Raw genomic sequence first — 21,857 nt, 5'->3', positions numbered from 1 at the left:
ATAGTAAATAAAAAATAACTGCAAAATATACACCAAAAATAACACAACACCAGAAGACAATCAGCAGGTGGCAATTGGAAATTTCATTCAGAAAAAGTTTGGGTTAAAAAAAAAAGATTATAAACATGTGACTTAACAGTTAGATTGTTAGAACATACCTAATCTCAAGTGGTAATAAATTTCACATTAAAGAGGCCACAATTGCTAATAAACAAATTGGAATCAATATTTGTTATTTTAATGGATTTTTAAAAAAAACATAGTTAGCTCATAGGTTAACAGTATGCTCCTTTCCCAGATGTATGTGCTCCCTCCTGCTTCCCCTAATACCGCTCTTCATGTCCTTCTTCATCCCACGTTATTGCTTTTTTTAAATCAGCTAATTATACGGACAGGTAAGAGAGAGAGAAAGAAAGGAAAGAAGGAAGGAAGGAAAGAAGAATCAAAGAAGGGTTCTAGGACTTGGCATGACTTTAGAAACAGCTCATGCACTCCCCATGTACATTTGATGGGTTACCCTCCATGGTTTCATGTATACATCAGTATGATAAAAGAAACTCCTAAATTGCAGCAAGGTGGAAATTCAAAAGCCTCAAGAATTGGAAGTCAGAGGGAAACTTTTAAAACTGTTAGGACATTTGCTTGCTTTTTCATTGCTTTGGGGTGATTGTGTTCACTATCTGAATAACACATGGTAGATAGATAGGTAGGTGGGTAGATATAGATAGATAGATAGATAGATAGATAGATAGATAGATAGATAGATGATAGATAGATAGATAGATAGATAGATGATAGATGATAGATAAATGATGATAGATAGATAGATAGATAGATAGATAGATAGATAGATAGATGATAGATGGATAGATAGATAGATAGATAGATAGATGATAGATATAGATATAATTCCATTTTAAACTTGAGTTTAAACTGCTGTTGGAAGCAATCTGAATCAATGTGTTAAATATTTTCCATCAAGACAGCTCTATAGTCTGACAGAATTGCTCATTAATTCCTTAGAAATAACATTCAAAATATCAAATTAGAGAAAATTATTTTAAAATGTCATGTGGAATATTTTCCAGACTCCATGTACATTTTGTTGTGTATTGAGTCAAAGGATTTTATATCTGTATTATTATTGTCTGTATTGCATTAGGGTAAAGTAACTGCCTTTTGGTTCCAGAGGGTACAGCTACTATTGGTTCATTTAAGCTGCTGTATTTGGATCCTCTGTCTTATTGGTTTCCTCCAAAAGGCAGGACTGTGATTGCCTGAGATTGTTCCCTCCAAAATGTATCCTTTCTAGTTAGTTCCCTCTCCCTATAAATGTAGCTCTCCCCTCCTCAGGCCCCAGTCTTGTTTGCTTTAATAAAGAAGTGTTACTATAGAACTGTCTCCAGCATATTATGTCAAGAGAGCTGAAATCACAAACCCCATGTCACAACAACTGGCGACGAAGGTGGGATCCGGAATGCTGAGGAGCGGTTAAACGCAGCCCTGCCTCAGAGTCCGGATTGTAGCTAAAACAAGACTCACTGGCCAGCTGAGAAGACGACCCTGCCCACAGGACAATGGAGAGTCCAAGGGTATTGGAGCCCTTCCAGCCATCAGAGCCCAACACGTGGGAAGACTACGTCGAACGCTTCGAGTTCTTCGCAGAGGCTCAAGGGATCACTGATGCCAGCAAAAGAAGGGCCACATTCCTGAGCTACTGTGGGCCTGAGATCTTCACGCTGGCCAAGGCATTGCTTGCTCCAGCGAAGCTAAGTGAGACATCTCTCAAAGATATTCTTGCCTGCCTAACAAGCCATTTGGCGCCTACTGAGACCAAGATGGCCCGGCGGATGGAGTTTCATAAGAGGCAGCAGCGTGCTGGGGAGTCTGTATCTGCATTTCTAGCTGAACTGCAGAAGCTCGCTCAGCACTGCGACTTCCAAGATCTGGAAGAGACTCTCCTGGATCGTTTTATCGGTGGTCTGAGCAGCAAGAAAGCCAGAAGACGCATCGTGGCTAAAGAAGAGGTTACCCTTGCTTCAGCCTTGAAGAAGGCCACCGCCACGGAGAATTATGAAAGAGAGGAGCTTGATGCCAGTCGCAGGGTCCCTAAGCCACAGATAGAAGTTGCGCATGCCATGGACGAGCTAGAGGCTACTCCGAGCCAGAGCCCAGTCCGTGGGGTCGAGTCAGTGCGTCAGGCCTGCACAGTGCACAAAGATCACTGAGGCAGGTGCCCTGGTTGTGGCGGAAACCATGAGCGGAAGAGTTGTCGTTTCCGGGATGCTATGTGCCGGACGTGCGGAAAGACAGGTCACATCGCCAGGGTCTGTAGATCGGCGGCGTTGGGAGCGACAGGAGCACCTAGACTGGAGCATCGCAGACCGCCCACAGCAACCCATGTTCCACAGGACTGCCACTACGTAACGGAGATCAACGGGAGGGTCGTGCAGTTTCCAGCGCAAGGCAAGGCACACGTCAAGGTGAAGATTGAGGGTCAGCTGTGCGACATGGAGGTGGACTCCGGATCTGGATTCACTATTGTGTCGGACCAGACCGTGAGGACATTCTTCCCCGGGGTAAGTTGCCCCCTCTGGAGCCCTTCCCGGCAACTTTGCAGTCATAATCAGCGGGCCGCATCCATGTCATGGGAATGTGTGCCGTGAGAATACAGTTCCGGGACAAACAGGCGGTACTCAAACTGGTGATTGCGAAGGGCAGTCGCCCCAGTCTCCTGGGCACTGACTGGTTCCCCGCCCTGGGACTGAGTATATCAGGGCTTAATTCAATCCAAACCTGCCCTGAGATGAGCGAGGCATTATGCAAAGAATTTGCTGGTCTCTTTAATGGAAAACTGGGTTGTTATAAAGGGCCCCCAGTTGACTTCGAATTGGACCCTGGGGTGGCCCCAATCCGACTCAAACCAAGGCGAGTGCCATTTGCACTGCAACCCAAGATCGAAGCAGAGCTGGATAAATTGGTCAAGCAGGGAGTTCTCTCACCCGTGGACTCCGCTAAGTGGGAGACTCCAATCGTCATGCCCCTTAAAGCAAATGGGGAAGTCAGGATCTGTGCTGATTACAAATGTACTATCAATAAGGCACTCAGGGGAAACTCATACCCCATTCGAGTCGTATCACATCTGTTGGCTAAACTGGCTGGGGGCAAGGTGTTCGCCAAAATTGACCTGGCACAAGCTTACCAACAGCTGCCAGTAACCCCACAATCAGCGGAAGCACAGACTATTGTCACACATAAAGGGGCGTTCAGAGTTAACAGATTATAATTTGGAGTTTGTGTGGCCCCAGGGATTTTTCAAGGGCTCATGGAACGCCTGTTAAGAGGTCTGCCGGGGGTCTTGCCATTTTTTGATGACGTTCTGATTGCTGGAAAAGACCCACAGGAACTGGTTGCGCGTGTCCGTGCAGTGTTGCTCAAGTTCAAGGAGGCGGGGTTGCAACTAAAAAAGGAAAAATGCAGTTTTGGGGTGCCAACTGTGGAATTCTTGGGGTTTAAAATTGATGCATCAGGCATCCACCCCACAGATGCTAAGGTTAAGGCCATCATCGAGGCACCACGACCACAGAACAAGACGGAGTTGCAGTCATTCCTGGGACTTATTAACTTTTATCATTCGTTCTTACCCCAGAAAGCTTCGGTAGCTGAACCATTACATAGACTGTTGCAGAAAAAGAATGTGTGGCGATGGGGGCAGGAGCAGCAGAAGGCTTTTGACTCCTTGCGAGGAATGCTGAGTAGCAGGAGCATCCTTGCTCATTATGATGAGTCGAAGCCTCTGGTCCTGGCATGTGATGCCTCTCAATACGGTCTGGGGGCGGTGCTGAGTCATAGGGAACCGGATGGGTCGGAAAAGCCCATCTCTTTCTATTCCCGTACGTTGTCGGCCACGGAGTGCACCTATGCTCAAATTGACAAAGAGGCGCTTGCAATTGTGGCAGGAATCAAAAAGTTCCATGATTATGTGTACGGTCGCCATTTCTCCATTGAAACGGACCACAAACCACTGTTAGGGTTGTTCAACCCGAACAAACAAACGCCACAAATTCTCTCCCCCAGAATGTTGCGCTGGTCTATATTCCTGAACGGGTTCCAGTACACCTTGACCCATGTGCCAGGGAAGCGGTTGTGCCACGCTGATGCACTGAGTCGATTGCCCCTTCCTGGCGGGAGCAATGAGGATCCTGCTCCAGCGGAGCACATAATGATGCTGGAAGCACTTCCGGGCGCTCCTGTAACGGCTACTGATATAGCTGAGAAAACGAAGAAAGATGCTGTTCTCTCCCGTGTGCTCACTTGGGTGGGGAGGGGGTGGCCAGGTGGTCCGCATGAAGACAAATTCAGGCCTTATGCGACAAGGCAGCACGAGTTGTCCATGCATAAGGGTTGTCTCCTGTGGGGAGATAGGGTGATCATCCCAGCACCACTGAGAAACAGGGTTCTTGAGACGCTTCACGTGGGACACCCGGGAATGGTCAGGATGAAGTCGCTAGCCCGATGTTATGTGTGGTGGCCTGGAATGGACCAGAACATAGAACAATGGGTACGAACATGCAAGGCATGCCAAGAGGTGCGGCCAGAAGTGGCCAGAGCACCAGTTCACTGGTGGGAGCAGTCCAGATCTCCCTGGAGCCGGCTGCACTTAGATTTTGCTGGGCCATTCCAGGGGAAGGTCTTTTTGGTTATCGTCGATGCATATTCCAAATGGTTAGAAGTGGCGATGGTCCCTAGCATGGCATCAGCTGCCGTAATCAAGGTGTTGAGGCAGCTGTTTGCAACCCACGGGTTACCTGAGACCATTGTATCAGATAATGGGGCAGCTTTTGTATCCCAAGAATTCAGGGCATTCTTGGCTGATAACTTCATAAGAGGGGTCACATCCGCGCCCTTTCACCCATCCTCCAATGGGCAGGCGGAGCGCATGGTAAGAACAGCCAAAGAATCCATTGCACGCTTAATGGAGGGTAACTGGTCAGCTTGCATCGCGCGAATGTTATTTTTGCAGCATGCGACGCCGTGTACTGCAATGGGCAAGTCGCCAGCTGAGCTGCTCTTGGGTAGAAGACTGGTAACGGTGCTGGATTATGTCCACCCGGATAAAATGCCAAACCGTAATTCAAGAGCAACCCCCCAGGCTGAGACTGACACAACAAGGTATTTCACCCCTGAAGATCTGGTCTGGGTGAGGAACTATTCACGAGGTTCGCGGTGGGTGGCTGGTGTGGTCACCCGGACTAGTGGACCTGTGTCCTATTATGTGACCTTGGAAAATGGGCAAGTTTGGAAGAAACATATAGATCAGCTGAGGCGCCGGGCGCTCAGCAGAGAGGAGTCTGATAATTCATCCCTGGCTAACGACGCAGAGCTGCAAGACCAGGGTGAAAATGGCCCAGAGGTGCAGTCACCAGGGGCCTCAGCAAATGAACCAGGGTCTGCTGGTCCTCAGGATGACGAGGTACAGGTAGGGGACCCTGAGATGTCTGGGACTCCATCTGTTCCTGACGAAACCCCTATAGCAGCCCCCCTACCACAGGTGACACCCAATCCAGAACCGGCAACACCTGTTGTCAGGAGATCAAGTAGAAGTTGTAGGACCCCACAGTACCTGAGAGATTACGTCTGCTGTGCTCACTAGGGGGGGAGGGGTGTTGTGTATTGAGTCAAAGGATTTTATATCTGTATTATTATTGTCTGTATTGCATTAGGGTAAAGTAACTGCCTTTTGGTTCCAGAGGGTACAGCTACTATTGGTTCATTTAAGCTGCTGTAGTTGGATCCTCTGTCTTATTGGTTTCCTCCAAAAGGCAGGACTGTGATTGCCTGAGATTGTTCCCTCCAAAATGTATCCTTTCTAGTTAGTTCCCTCTCCCTATAAATGTAGCTCTCCCCTCCTCAGGCCCCAGTCTTGTTTGCTTTAATAAAGAAGTGTTACTATAGAACTGTCTCCAGCATATTATGTCAAGAGAGCTGAAATCACAAACCCCACGTCACAACACATTTGTTGTTGAATTCACTGCTAATTTTGTGTGATTGTGCGAAGTGGTCGTGATCTTTCAGTGTAACTGAGGAGATGATTTACTTAAATCAAAGAAAACAGATCAGAGTTTAGCAATTCATTTGGTTGGATGTGCTGCTAAGGTTCTGGGTTGATGCCCTTTCTGTGTGCTCAGCTAGCCTTATATTTAATTAACCTGGATGCCTAGATGCATGCTAATGTTTATTTTGTAGTTGATTCTCACCCTACCACTGAAGCACAGAAGGACAAAAATGAAAAGTTTTGTAAATAGCATTTTAAAAAATGGAGCAAAATAGAACTCCTTAATCCAGCAAACCTTAACCTCTTGTTACAGCTTTTATTTTTTTTTTCATAGTGTATTTATAGCGTACAGAATTGATTTGCAGGATTTAGACAAATTAGATGCTGGCAGGATGCTACTGGAATTAAAGGCACATACTTCCAAGTAAATGTGTTCTGGGTGATATTGATAGTCACACATGAAAAGAACTGTCTTTTTACAATAGCTTTGCTAAAAGAACATTTCTTCTGTGTTCAGAAGCTCGATACAGAAATTTTACTTTTGTTCTTAAATGATTGCACTGTATTAATAACATATTTCTGGTCTTCCAAAGGATAGACTCTCTTGACAATCATGCTGACAGAAATACTGGTAACTCTTTATATAAAAAGTGCATGGAAAATCCTGTTTAAAATGATGGTCTGTTAGAGCATATAGGCATATATAAAAAGTTTTCTCATCCAGAATTTTTCAAACTGTAGCCAGTTTTTGCTATTCTCCTTACATTTAGAGCTCAATTTTAGCTAAAATAAACTGCTATATAGAAAATAAATACCTTAGCATAATTACTTTAAAATAATATTTACAAGTAAGGGTTCATATTATTTTTGAATAAACTTTATGCCTGTTGATCCAAAGAAACAATACACAAGTGTGGGGAGAAACTGTGGATGCATTCACAGTTTGCTTTTTACCTAGTACAGTGGTATCCCTGGTTACGAACTTAATTCGTTCCAGAGGTCTGTTCTTAACCTGAAACCGTTCTTAATCTGAGGTACCACTTTAGCTAATGGGGCTTTCTGCTGCCGCCGCACAGCCGCACAGTTTCTGTTCTCATCCTGAGGTAAAGTTCTTAACCCGAGGTACTACTTCTGGGTTAGCGGAGTCTGTAACCCGAAGTGTCTGTAACCTGAAGTGTTTGTAAGCTGAGGTATCACTCTAGAGCTTTTAAACTGAAGCATGTCTCACACTAGCTTGGCAACATATGAGTTGGCCATTTTTCGGGTAGAATCAGTGCTTTTTTCCTGGGGGTACGCATGCCCCTAAACATTTTGTGAATCTAAGTTTGGCCTCATTGAGGGGCAGTATTTCAATATGAGTAGGAAAATGAGAGTACCCCTAAACATTTTTTAAGGAAAAAAAGAGCTGGGTAGAATTATAGAGTATCTCACAGCTGAGGACATTATGTGTAGTGCTGCCATGTGTCTGAGTTTCCCCGGACACATCCAGAAATCAGACTTTCAAAATGGCGTCCAGGTGGACATATGGCAACTAGGGTGATTTTTAAAGAAAAATGCTTTAAAAAGCCCAAAGACTCAACAACTTGCCTGGCTGGCTTAGGCTCCCAACCCTGACAGAGATAATAATAACTATAATTTACTGCTTTAATGGTTACCAACCACACTTTACCATTTTAGTAACAACATCATATTCTACAGTGCTCTGAACATTGTAGTGGCTTCATTCCCCCACCCATTGGTCATGTAATCTTCTTAACAAATTCTAATGCTATTCTCCCCCCACCCCTAGTGTGCATAAAAGAAGACAAAAAAGTATTAGTACAACCACTGAAAAAGCTATAATATACTTTGTGCTACCTTGCGTCAGTAGTCACGTGGAACAATAATAATTCAGGGCAATATAGATAGGCTTGATGGTCTTCACTTCAACACTGTGTAAATAGGAAATGAGTGTTCAGGCAAATAAAGTGGTTATAGCAAGCAGATAGATTGGAGAGCTGGGAGAAAGCCGATGTACTAAAGTTCCTGTCAGTGCATGGTCTCTCTCATGGGGAGAAGAAAATGAAAATTCAGATTATATGCCAGTTGCCTTGTGGTGCTAACTGTGAGGTCTACAGCTTTAGCTCTTGATTGCCAAGCCTGTGAAATGAATTAAATCAGAAATACTGAGATAAAACAGAGTATCATTTTGAGCTCAAATGTATAAAGAGTTTTAATGGTGTATTTGGAAAGCAATGATCATGCTAAAAACATTAAGGCTGCATCTTAATGTTTTAATATTATATTTTAATCTTTTTTTTTAGTTGTATTTTAATCAACTTGTTTTTATTATTGGTTGTTAGCTGCCCAGAGCCCGGTCTTGGCTGGGGAGGGCAGGGTATAAATAAAAATTATTATTATTATTATTATTATTATTATTATTATTATTATTATTATTGCTGCTGCTGCTGCTGCTGCTGCTGCTGCTGCTGAATAATATTAATACACCAAGAAATCTATTGTTTCTTATTTTTTTCAGTGCCAGCTAAACTCTTGCAAACTACTGGGTTGTGTTGAATGCAACTGCTATTTTTTCTGAACGTTCCATGTGAGATGCCATGTGACACCCATTTAACTAGCGATTTGCTTTATCCTTGGGTGTTGTTTTCTGACCTTGGATAAGTGACAGACATTTTTTGATTTAGTCAAAATGCTTGAATGCATCCTAGCCCAGAAAGACCTAAATGTTACCTCATTGCTTCAGGAATATTGCTTAGTACTCTGAGGATGGAGAGACCATTTGCTAATACTTAATGGGGAGAAACTATTCCATAAATCACCTCTTCAGCTGCAACCCACTTGAAAATGGCAGGAACTTTAAACATTGCTAATCCTCAAATAGATTTGTATAGCTCAAATTGCTTATGTTACTCTTAATTGGACGTGTTCAAATTATACAATGTTCTTTAAGCAGTAAACATATTTTCTTAATAAATAGCTTTTTAAAAGAATGCAATCTCAATAAAAAAACCCAAACCCTGAAACTCTGTCTAGAGAAGATAGAAATACTGTTGGTGGGTGGTTTGTTTGTCTGGGTAGGTGGTGTTTAATCTCTTTTGGGTGGGGTTTCACTCCGTCAATAGCAAGGGTGACTATCCTCTTTTGGCCTGAAACCACATTCACCTTTGGCCAACCCTCTGAAGGCTACATTTTAGTGATGGGTGTGACTGCCCACGGGACACAGGCATACACAGGACACACATACACACAGAGGCAGGTAGCCCTGCTCCTCAGATGATTCATGAAAGTTACCTGACAAGGGCATGGGTTATAGCACCTGTCCACTCATCAAACAATCAGTCTGATTATTGGAAAGGGGAAGTTTCCCAGCCCTGTGTCTGTTTCCCATCCCCTTTTGCTGCCACAGCCAAATTAAAGGATCAAATTGTCCAGTTTGGTGGGTGCCAGTAGATCCAGCTTTTCCATGGGAGCCTCAGTGGCACATAATGCCTTTTTCTATCAAGCTAAGGCTGGTGAAGCATCTGTGACCCCTATTGGACAGGGGTAGTGTGGCCGTGCTTTGGTGACATCCAGATAAGGCTATTCTAATGTGTCATTGACTGAAAATATGTTGCTTTGGTATTCTTGGGAAACTAGTAGACTGCTGATTAGGCTCACTGATGAAAACTTCACTCTTAAATGCTTACACAGTTATAAAGCCCAAAACAGGATTGCCTGTTCCAATAGGAGTTGGATATTCGAAAGGTTCTGCTATCTGAAGTGAGGTGGGTAGTAACTGGGAAGGTGGCCTTCTCTGGTGTGGCATCCTGCTTATTTTTATTTTATTTATGCATTACAATTTATATTCCGTTTTATTGTAAGCAAACAACAACAATAGAATAGAATGTTCTCCTCAGGGAGGCTTATTAGGCACCTATTTTACTGACTTTTTCATCAGGCCAAAGGCTCTTTTACTTTCCCAAGCTTTTAATTTGTGGTTTTGATTACATTGACATCTGTTTTATTCTGTTGTTTGTTTATTTGTATTGTTTGTTGTATTATTTTGTATCCTGCCCTGAAAATGAATATTTCACCACCACCACACTTCCTTTTAGAATATATGGGCACCTTGAACTTTTATGCATCTTTGATTTTATGGATCATCTTCATTTTGTATACAGTATATTATCTGTGCTACTAGTGAATATTTGAACAATAGTAAGTTTTCCTTGTTGTGGAGCTCGGGACAAGTTAGAAGTAGAGTCAGCCTGCAGCTTTATTTTAAGTCATGCTTTCAAACTGGAGTGCAATCATTATATGTCTGAAGTTTATTTAACCTATTTATCTTGCACTCTCTCAACAAGGCTTTACATCTGCTGTGTCAAATGGAACTAAGGCTGCTCTCAAACTGGAAATGAGCTTGTATTGGAGAACCCTGTTGCCTTCAATATTATTCAACTCCCATGTTAAAATATAAAATATGTAGGTCATCTTAGATTATGATATTCTGCCCATACTCTGTAAGGTCATCTAATTACACATAATGGGTTGGATCCAGAGTTGTGCTTTGCAGAGTTTTGCTCATGTTGGAGGAAGGACTGGGGAGGTGATTTGACCTTACCAGCACCTCCAGAAAAGTTGCTATGGAGGGTTGGGACCTTCTGGAACAGCATGAAAAAAAGCACAGTATGCTTTTTGCGAGATAATCCATTGTCAAGCTTCATAACAGATGATAATACACCAAAACAAAACAAAATCTCCCACCCTAACTTCCTTAGTCAGCACAGGCCTGTTAAATGGCACCACAAATATTCTTGTTTTGCTCCCTACAATGAATCAAATAATCAGAATGAATGAATGGAATGTTTATCCTGTCTGCATTTACGTATTTCCAATTCTGTGTTGATCTGACTCTGAATAAATCACAAGAAAGGGGACGCAAAATCAGCTTTGTTTGTTTTAACAACACCGCTGGCCACATTTCAGTTAAACATAAGGCACAACACAGTAGCCCTTGTACTTCTGACTGGTGACAACTACCAGAATGTCCTTCCCCTTTGCTATGGCAATACTAGTCCAACTGGCAATTGGAGCAAAATCTTTTGGACAGCATTTATGGAAGCAAGCTTATTCTTTAGCCATTATTTGTCCCAAAATGGCTCTGTCCTTGTCATAGTTTACTTCCTGGGAAAGGATGTAAACCTTTTACCAAGCCTTGTACCTCTGTCTTTTTAACTGAGTGTCCTTCCTCTTGCTACTGCAGTGAGAGGACAGCTATAAATTACCAGGTCCCCTTCAGTGTGCTACACTGTCATCTGATATGGATGACTTTCCTCACTGGGTCTTATAACTGAGGTATCTAAAGTCAACGAAGGCTGCACTCTGCTTAAATATTGTTATATGTAAGTTTATTGTGTATTAATTAGAGGCTTAGCCTAGGATAGCTTTAATCAGGGATGCTAGGTTGAGAGTAAGTGGAATGATTCAGGCACTTATTTAATCTTACATACCAGAATGGTTCTTACCTACCTTGCTTTTTTTTAAAGGCTAAGCTGAGATATAAAGTAGCTTTTGTATTTGTGTGAATAAAGTGAAGCTTTAGTTTCAAACGGTTCTGTGTTACAAGCCTGCCCATAATGTTACCTGCTGATTGCCGCCGGTGCGGAAAGCAAAGCTTGTTGCATAGAGGCATAAACAAAAACTTTCAAGATGATTTACATAGCACTTTGCTTTTGCTAGAATATTTAATTTTTCTACTCTTTAATCATTTTTGCTACTAAAAGCATAGTTATATCAAGTTCCAGAGCAGTACATACAGGACCACTTCAGTAATTATACTTCGTATTTACTTACCTCACTTCCCTTGGGGAATTTTGGATGCCTCTAAGTATGTCAATTTAACCTTACTAATTACTGAGATTATATAGAACAACGTGTCATTTTGAAGCACTTAGGTTGCTACCCAAGTATTGTGCCAGAATGAAAGCTTGGAAATGAAAAATGAAACCAAATAAGAGTGCATATCCCTATTTTCCCTTACCACAGTAATTATGGTGAAATGCTCTGTGTTCTGGGCAATGCAGACTATTATGCTTTTATAATTCAGACAAACCTGTTTTTGTTGGTGACGATAGATAAGGGAGAGTGGGTGAGGGAAAGTCTTGATTAATTCCGAATGCTGTCATTCCAGGCTTCTACCATGCTCAGCAGAATTTTTTCCATGGAATTTCTCAGATTGTATGATCTCACCCAGTTTATTTATGAGAGTTGTGTCTTCCTCACTGAAGGTCAAAACATGGCTTAAAGTTAAGGGAAGCCACCCATGAACTTCACAGCTGAGTGGAAATGAATCATATAATTATAGAACTATAGAGTTGGAAGGCCTCGAGAGTCATCTAATCCAACTCCTGCAATGCAGAAATCTCAACATGCGGTCTTTCATCCAATCTGAAACCATACTGGACCCGCCGTAGGTTTACAAATGTGCTAGCGTTTTATTACTGCACCAGTAGGAGGGGTTTCAGTTTCTCATATTCAAGTCCACCACTCTTGCCACAGCACCCCACGGGCTTTTCCATGCGAGATGTGGTATCATGGCAATTGTGTCATGTGTGCTTGTTTTTTCTTTCTTTAGTCATGGGGAAGGCAAATACTTTTGTTCTTTTTTTGTTCTGGGAGGAAATTTGCCTACAGCAGCGTCCATCCAGAGGCAAACAGCAGCCATTGTCTGGACAACAATTGCAACAACAAAAACACACCACAAAACTCTCTGATTTAGCCAAAAAATTGTTATTTCTCACTTTTACTTTATATATATTTCATTACTCAATGAGCATAATTGATACAAAGAAATCAATTAAGATTGCAAAAGCAAGAAGAGAATCATTTGCAGACATTCTGAAACGTTTTATTTATTGCTTATGTTGTGTTGTAGTTATGCATTTTTTTCATGTCGTAAGCTGCCTTGAACATGGTTCAAACTCTGGAAAGGCAGCATCCAAATAAAATTATGTATGGATGCATGAATGTATGTAGAGTGGTACCTCGGGTTACAGACGCTTCAGGTTATGTGATTTTGGGTTGCGCACCACGCCAAACCTGAAAGTACTGGAACAGGTTACTTCTGGGTTTTGGCGTTCGCGCATGCACAGAAATGCTAAATCGCGCTTTGCATGTGCACAGAAGTGCTGAATCGTGACCTGTGCATGCACAGAGGTGGCGCTGCAGGTTGCGAACATTGAGGGTTGCAAACGTGCCTCCCGCATGGATCATGTTCACAACCCAAGGTTCCACTGTATGTACAAATCCACTGGGTGAAAGCTTTCAACAACTTGACCTGACACATGCATCAGATGAATTTGATTGCCTACATGACAATATAAAATAAAGTAGAAAAAAATAAAATACTGTGTCTTCCCACTGCTTGTAGTTTGTAGCTGCTTAAAATAATGCACAACATTTTTATCTGCCATAGATATCTGTTGCACTGTGTTTTGCAAAGTGTCTGTTCCATACAGCATGATCTGTAATCCATATGTTTCCATCCATTTACAAATTCTCTGTTTGTATTTTGTTTGGCTGTTAATAATGAACTCTGTTAATAATACACTGGATTTATGGTTTTTGCTTTTGTTTTTGTTACTGAGCACTTTCCAATGACAGTTTTTCCAACTTAGAAGTAAAAAAAGATAAAATCTGATGCAGTGATGAATAGTTTCAAAAGGTTCAGTGATACAACTTTGGAACTGTTACCATTGGCTTTCTTACACCCTGTAGTTTAGCATACATTTTATGTATGTATGTATGTATGTATGTATGTATGTATGTGCCATGGCTTGTGAGAGATGTGCTGTAAGAAGAGAGTTGACAGCTATTTTGGCTTCGCAGACTTACGCAAAACACTCTCATGATGCCTACCCATTTCTTTTTAAATTTCAAACTGCTTCTTATATGTAATCTAAGTGGAAATTGCTGCCAGTAATTAGTTTCCTGTGGAAGTCTATGATAGGGACAGGACTAATGTGACTGTTGCTGTAAGACTAAAGGATTTCCCCCGATTAGCAATAAAATGAACTAATTTTCTTTGTTCTTCATTCCTCCCTCCCCCTTTCTCATTTTACCACATTTACCAATGAATTATAGAAGGGTATATCTTTCTCTCTCTTTTGCCTTGTAACAGGTCATGAGCATGTAGTCAAAGAATAGCTACTGTAGCCTGTGCTTTGCTAACCGAAGATTTTGTATTCATACTGCACCCACTATTCCTATTGCAAACTCTGATGTACCTTAGGCTGGTATATCAAGAAAATGCTTATGTTCTTATGTTATGATGGAGCGATATTGTTGTTTTGTTTTTCAAATCATACTTTGTATATGCTTGATACAGATTTAGACTGCAGACCTATGCACCCTTACCTGGAAGCAAGCCCCACAGACTACAGTAGAACTTATGAGTAAATGTTAGGAGGAAGGGAATGTAGCTAGGCAGAGATGGGCTCAGGATGATGGATTGCTGTGGAGCAACCTCCTAGGGCTGGTATAGCTTGGTGTTGTCTATCTGATCCCCTGGGCTTTCCCAGCTGGTCACCTACCTGGGACTTGGGAAGTTAGATATAAGGTGGAAGCTTTAATGCTCCCTCTTCTCATCCTCATATAAGATGTAAACTTTTGGGGTGGGAACTATTACTGATTTAAGCAGGCAGCTTTTGGGTAGTTACTAAGGAGCACGTTGATGTTATTATGTTCATTCAGATTAGTGGCTTATTTGGAGTATGAATAAAGATTCTGGCCTTGGTTCAGTTTAGTTGTCATGGCAAATAAATATTTATGGTGTGCTGCGTATCATGTGAACTCCTTTAGCAATGTACACTTGTTCTGTATCAGGCAAAGCTTGAAGGCTGCCGCTTTGTCAGATCCCTGAAGTACCTTTGTTAAGCAGCAGCTCTCTCAGCAGTAGGCTTGAAAGAAAAGAGAGCTCTGAGCCTTTGACAGTGGAGGTGTGGTTTAATTGTTTGACAGCTTTCTGTGTGTTTGTAAAGTTCCAGCAGGGGTTGCTCAGCTTGTGTCCCCTAGGACTGATCTCTCAGAATTGTAAAAAGCTTCTCTGTAAAAGATGAAACAATAAGCTTGTTTAGAGCAGGGCTGTGCTGCCAAAGGAAGTTGTCAAACATTAGCTCTGCAGCTGCACCCACAGCAGCCAAATTATTGCACTGACATGATGACAGCTCTTCATGGCTGCTTCGTGGGGAGGACACAGAGGGGGATGAGAGGTACGCATATAGCTGGACAGCATGGATCACAGTCAGCAGTCATAAGTTATTGTTAGCACTGTCTTTCCAGCACGGCGGTAAACAGGTTTATGAACATCCTGCTCTGCTGCATTTAAAGTAGACAAACAAGACCTTAGCATTGTATGACATACACTATAAAACCAAATTTCAAGAAGAAAGACTGAGAAGATTTGGAAAATCTTAGTAATTACCAGCAGGTGGTCAGGCACCAGATCCAGTATTCAGCGCTTTTTTTTTTTTGTCTAAGAAAATGTTTAGGGGGTACTCTCATTTTCCTACTCATATTGAAATACTACCTCTCAATAAGGCTAAACTAAGATTCACAAAATGTTTAGGGGTATGTGTATGCCAGTGTCCCCCCAGAAAAAAGCACTGATAACTTATGTGAGAGGGGGGAGAATAAATGTGTCCCTGATAAATTTCAGGGGAATGTTGCAGTGTTGGTGGGTTGGGCTTTGTATATGTCTTGATAACAAGGCAGAAGGAAAATTATTCAGGGATATGATTCGCTCCCGATCAGTATTTCTCTCCTTCCTCTTACAAGCAGCTCACCTTTGCTTTGCTCCTTTTTTCTGTCATGTTTACTTACCTTTCTTCACTATATTTACTTTTTTTCTTCAGATCTCTTCTTGGCTCCACTGATAGCAGTTTCCCTTAGTCTCCTTTCCTTTCCTTTTTTTTAATAGAAAAAGACAAAAAAATTGCCTCAGATTCCCTGTGTTCTTTTCCCCTACTCTTTTGGTTTCTCTCTCTGTCTGTCTGTCTGTCTCTCTCTCTCTCTCTCTCTCTCTCTCTCTCTCTCTCTCTCTCTCACACACACACACACACACACACACACAGCTTGGCGGTGGTTGTTTTTTTGCCTGTTCTGTCGGGCAAGAAAGAGAGGAAGAAGCATTTGAACCTTTAAAGCAGGGGTAGGCAACCTAAGGCCTGTAGGCCACATGCGTCCCAATCGCCTTCTCAATCCGGCCCCCGGACGGTCTGGGAATCAGCATGTTTTTACATGAGTAGAATGTGTCCTTTTATTTAAAATGCATCTCTGGGTTATTTGTGGGGCATAGGAATTCGTTCATTTTTTCCCCTTCAAAATATAGTCCGGCCCACCACATGGTCTGAGGGACGGTGGACCAGCCCAAGGCTGAAAAAGGTTGCTGACCCCTGCTTTAAAGGAATAGGAAAAGGGAAGCTCCTTCGTCCTGTCTGTGGCCTCACCAGTCACTCCGGCGTTCTATTTTTCTCAGTCCCACAGCCTCAGGGTTTGTCGCTCCAGTGAGTCTACTCACAGTCTTCTGAGCTCCCTTTTCCCTTCTAATATACATAATTCTATCTGTTGTCTTCCTGGCCTACATGGTCTAAGCCCTTTACCAGCATGATGGAAGTCCAGCAGGTCCAGTTATTCATGGGCCCCACTACCCCTGAGAAGTCTTCCATGGCTAAACAGAAGAAGAAAAATGTTGATCAAGTCTTGGAGACAGCAACAGCACACCAGCATGCTAGGAGAAGCCAGACAAAGGGAGGCTGAATCAAGCAGAAGGCATCTGTTAGGGGAAAGGGTAAGACATTGCCAACCCTCGCCTGGCCACTTGCGGCCCTCCTCTTCTCCAGAGGCTTTCCTTTCATTTTCTCCAGCTCAAGGGATGATTTAAGTTCACATATCCCTCCCAGTTTTTTCTCTCTCTTTCATCATCGGATGAGGATGGTTTTATGGCAGAGGTTTTCAGTCTTTTCGAGTCCACAGCTCCCTTGACCAACATTCTTTTTGTGGCACCCCTGTGGCGCTCAGAAACCCAGTTATGTCACCCTTGCCTGCAGCGCTGGCAGCCTCTCACCCTTTTTAGAATACCCTCCCTTGTGGAATGTTCCCTCAGCCTCCACTCCTATCCTTTCCTCTCCTCTCCTCTCCTTGGGAATCCTCCAGGAAGTCGCCGCAGCCACCCCTGGTCTCTGAGCTGCTCCCCACCCCCACCCCAAAGACAAGTCCACCCCTCAGCCAGCCCCTGCTCATACCTTGCATGCTCAATTGAATAAAACAGGCTGTCCTGCACCAACTCTCAGCTGAAGTCTTGCCCCGTTTTACAAGCTCCTTCACCTGCTCAGCCAAGGCCCGCTGGCAAGAAATTTATGAGCTCACAGGCAGCACCTAAAATACTCTCCCTCTCAGCTCAAGGCAATCTTTATTATGCAAAGTCTTAGCTACCTTGTAACTAAGGTAGAAACCAAAAGGGTGGGGCTCCCCCTGAAGAGCTGTTTCCCCGCTGCTGCTGAAGTTGTGGCAAGACTAAAGGAATGACAACCTTCCATGTCTAGAGTTCCAGTTCCTGCTCCCTTGAAGGTTACCAAGGCTGAATGGGGTTCACCTTTCCAAACTTCTTGCAAAAGGACTTTCCTCCTCTGTTGCTTCTCTCAGACAAACTGTAATCCTACACCAAAAGCTACTGGGGCCACCCAGTCTTTGTAGCCTATGATGGCTCAGACTTAGCAGTTATGCTACGCTGACCCAATGCTGTTAGCATAAGCTTAACTTAGGGGTTTCCAGTTTGGGCACGGTTTTAATAAAGCCTTGAATAAATCTACCTTTTAATCCATCGTGGGTCGTCCCCATGCTTTATTCTGTCCCCTTGTCAAACCATTACAATTTCCTTTGCTTCTCTGGAGATAAGGGCTGGCGATACATAGGTGATTGAGTCAGGCTTGAAAGATTCACTTAGGGGGAGCAAATGTCGCTGTTTTTCACTATGTTTGGTAGGAGTTGCTTGTGTTATGCCCTGGAAATTCTCTGCCAAAAATTTATTCATTTTCCTGATATGAAATGTACATTTGAGGTAAATCAATCTCTGTGTTCAATCCTCAAATGTATGATAATTTTTAAAAGAGCTAAACCCTTTTCTAGTCTCCCTAGAAACCAGTATAAAAAGGCATTGGACAGGGAACTTCTAATATTTTATTTAAAGTGGGCATTTATGACTGGCCATTGACCTTGAGATTCCATTAGAGATAATGAAGGGCAGCATTTGAGGTTTCTTTCACAGCATGCAGCAAATGATGCATACCCCCAGATCATAGGACATTTCCTGTTCCATGCTGTGCAAGAATGGTGCATAACAGCATTTGCATTAGTTGCTTGAACAAAATAAGATGAAACAGCAGTTTTAGTGCAAAAGAACAGTTTTTTTTCTTTTTGAGTGTCGGAAACAACAGTTGATATTAGCAGCTGCTAACTAGTAATCAGTACTGCCTAAATATCTCAAGTCTTTTAAAATGGTAGATTTTAGTAGCTGCTAACTAGCTGTTAACTATTTAACCCTCTCCATTTTTTAAAACGTTTAATATTTTCCCAATGTATGTAAACGTAAGAGCAACATTGTGCCTTTAACTCTTGTGAAAAGAATGGAAAGATGTTTGCAAATGCACCACAGAGTAAGTCTCTTGGCTTCTAATATATTTTGAACTCCAGCACTTATTCATCAGGGAATATTTTCAAAGAATAAGCAGGTAAATCTGTTTTGTTATTTCCATACAAGGCTAAGATTGGTGACTCTGAAGCTTATTGTAATCTCAGTGCATTCTTTCCTGATGAATTACCAACATAGTCCAAAACGTATTGGACTGGAGAATCTATTCCGAAGCACCATTGTTTAATTTGAGACCTCACTCTTGAAGCCCTGCATTTGTCCACGTTTTCTCAGTTTCTTAATTGGACAGAAATAGGGTCTAAGAACCATCTGCAGCCATTTCTCAGGATGAGAGGCATATGTTGTCAGACAGCAAACGTGGAACAGTAAGAGCCAAAGTAAATGTGTGCCCAGGTGCTACCACCCCCTCTGCCTCCCAATCTAGGACAAGAACCAGAGGGGACAGAATTGTCAGGAGACCAAGTTCTCAGCTGTCTGCACACCTTCCCTGGGAGCTGGCTCATTCATGATAAGAATGTATGGGTTTGGGGTCAAATAAGGCCACAACTTTTATTGATTACAGATGCAATGGGTTTGGCAAAACCATTAGCAATCCCTCAGAGGGGGTTGCTCCTGAGGCAAGGAGGACCTATGACATATATCAAGTAGGATTACTTCCTGTGGGAGCCCCACCCTGTGGAGTGCTGTGGCCCTATTCCCCAACTGGACATCTGGACAGAAGCACCTCCTCCTGGATTCCTTTAATGGGATACCCCTTTTTGTTGGAGAGGCAGGCAGAGGCTTATAACCTCCTCTTCAGTGAGACTAAGGCCAACCCAAAGCCTAAACTGCCAAAGCTGTAACAACTGATTTGAGGTAGGCAAAAACCCCAGACAGAGCCAATTGGTCTGAAGGACAATTTCCTGCCTGGCCCCAACATTTGGTGACCAACATTTGTCCAGAGCAAGTTCATTAACATAACAGGAACAAAAAAACATTAAGAAAGTGGGTTGATGACCTGACAAGGAACTGCCCTGGAGGATGATGCCAGGCCTCTTTAAATGCTCGAGGTGCAGACCCAAGTGGAGCCTAAAGGCCCCCCTGAGGAGTGTACGTCCCTGGAGTTGCCTGCCATTGGCAAAATAAGCAGGTGGCTATGATCTAGTTCCCTAGCTGGTTAGGAAGCCCAATAAGGATTCCCACTGGCTGAAGGAAGCCGGTGCTATCCTTGCCAGGGGAGTGTTCTGGGTAGTGACGACCAGCCTGCAACGCTGCTGTCCCTTGAGATAGGTAAGCAGACTTACAGTAAGCATGACATTTAAGTGCACTACTCTTCTCTCTTTTCTAAACAAAAAAACCACAAGTGGGGTTGGATAGAATCCGGATTGCTACCAGGAACACTCCATTTTCCTACCAAAACTTACCCCCCCAAAATGGCTTTTTGTCTCTGAAATGTGCACAGGGCTGCTGTAAGTAGTGATTCTGGGTAGACAAATAGCATGGTTGAAAGGACCGATTTGGATCCCCCCACAACACACACACACAGTGGATTTGCGTAACATTAAGGGCGCTCACCACTTCCCTTAACACCTAGCTTGGCCCTTACTATACTTATGTGAAGAAGTGTCTGCACTACAGGAACTTAGGTCCTCTGTGGATGTCAAGATCCTACCTTTAACCCTACCTTCAGAGAATACAGTAATGACCTTGCTGAATTCTGTGAGGCAATTCCAGCAAGGTGAGTGTTTGACACAGATGCTTTAAGCATTCTCACTATTCTTTTTTTTATTGAGCAGGTTTAATTTTGCCAAACAGCAGCATTTCTTTATTTTTTTACTGTAACTCAAATGACAGCTTACTACAGAGCTATTTTTTATTTTGAGTCTGAAAAATCTATACAGTATGTGTGTGTATATATAATTCAATAATCCTGCTCCAATTCAATAGAGAAATGGCATACACAATTTCCCTTTGCCAGAGTGTTATGAGAGAACTCGGTCAAATAAGGAAATGAAAACCAGATTTAACTTTGGGGGGGTGGGGGTGGGGGGACCAAGCAGTTGTGTTTAACTTGAAACCCTTCAGAAATATACTAAAACAAGACATTGAAATGACATGTGCAAATGCTTTTATTCTATAGCTCTATCCTTAGTCATAACCTTGGTTTACCTGTGCTACCTTAGCCTGTGTATTTTATATGAACAACATTTCAATAATACAGATGAAAAGCTACAGAACATGCTTGGAGAAGCAAGGCTACATTATTTTCTACCATATATAAATGCTTACCTGTCATCCTGTGGAAGGTCATTTTAAAAAACATTCCTTAGAGCACAGTTGGCATTGGCAGGACACTGAAATACAGTATTTTATGTGTTTGAAGGAATTCAACTAAAAACAATTCAGATCTTCCAGGGGCTTCTTTGGGAGCATGGAATAGTTTTGGTCTAACCCTATAGACATTATTGTAGCATCTTATAGATTTTGCCACCTTTTTCTTACAAAATGCAACTCCTTCTGAGTAGTATTTGGAAGCACACACACAGCTATATGTGCTATATTTCTTTAAAATGTATTCTTGTTGTTAAATTAATAACCTTTCATATAAATGCCAGTCTGATTTACAAGCATAAAATAAAAAAAAATTAAATTGGTTAACAATAATAAAAATATACATAATGCAGAAAACTCCCTCCCTTTCCATTCAGATGAAAATGCTTGTCAAAACGGGAACATATTTAATTGTTTTCAGAAACTACAAGTATTGGGATGCTGTTCCACAAAACAAGGCAGTCACACTGAAAGCCATGTACAAGTTGCTGTGGAGCAGTCTGCTACTATATTAAGGACTAAATAAGAGATTCTTTAGCAGCAATGTAACATACTGCGGCAGTATAAAAATTACAAGCAGGAAATGGAAAGGTTAAAGCAGTTGCATGCTTAATTTGTGGATTTCTCATTAACTCGTTTGTTATACTGGTTATGAGTAATCAGTGTTGTCCTTTTTGGTGACATTAATCATATAAATTCTTTAACTGTGTACTAACACAAAGTTTCTTTTAATGCTGGTTGATATAATTATTTTGAAGATTATTGTAACTGCTGGTTCAGTAAGAAATCAGATGATCAACTTTGAAA

At 42.3% G+C, this 21,857-nt stretch overlaps 1 protein-coding gene and 1 long non-coding RNA gene across 3 annotated transcripts in view; one reads left to right on the top strand and one right to left on the bottom strand.

Annotated features, from left to right (window-relative positions):
* Window positions 1-21,857, top strand: part of SLIT3 (slit guidance ligand 3) — a 418,035-nt gene that overhangs the window by 194,977 nt on the left and 201,201 nt on the right. The gene's annotated exons all lie outside the window — the stretch shown is intronic.
* On the bottom strand, window positions 15,018-16,157 carry LOC309333438. The gene is made up of 2 exons (XR_014152518.1): window positions 15,914-16,157; window positions 15,018-15,137 (listed from the first exon to the last, which is right to left on the bottom strand). It is a non-coding gene; the product is annotated as an uncharacterized lncRNA (long non-coding RNA).

Source organism: Podarcis erhardii (assembly GCF_964252035.2).
Source record: "Podarcis erhardii genome assembly, chromosome: 2".
Taxonomy (NCBI): Eukaryota; Metazoa; Chordata; class Lepidosauria; order Squamata; family Lacertidae; genus Podarcis; species Podarcis erhardii.
Note: the sequence above shows the minus strand (reverse complement) of the source record. Positions and strands in the feature narration are given on the sequence as shown.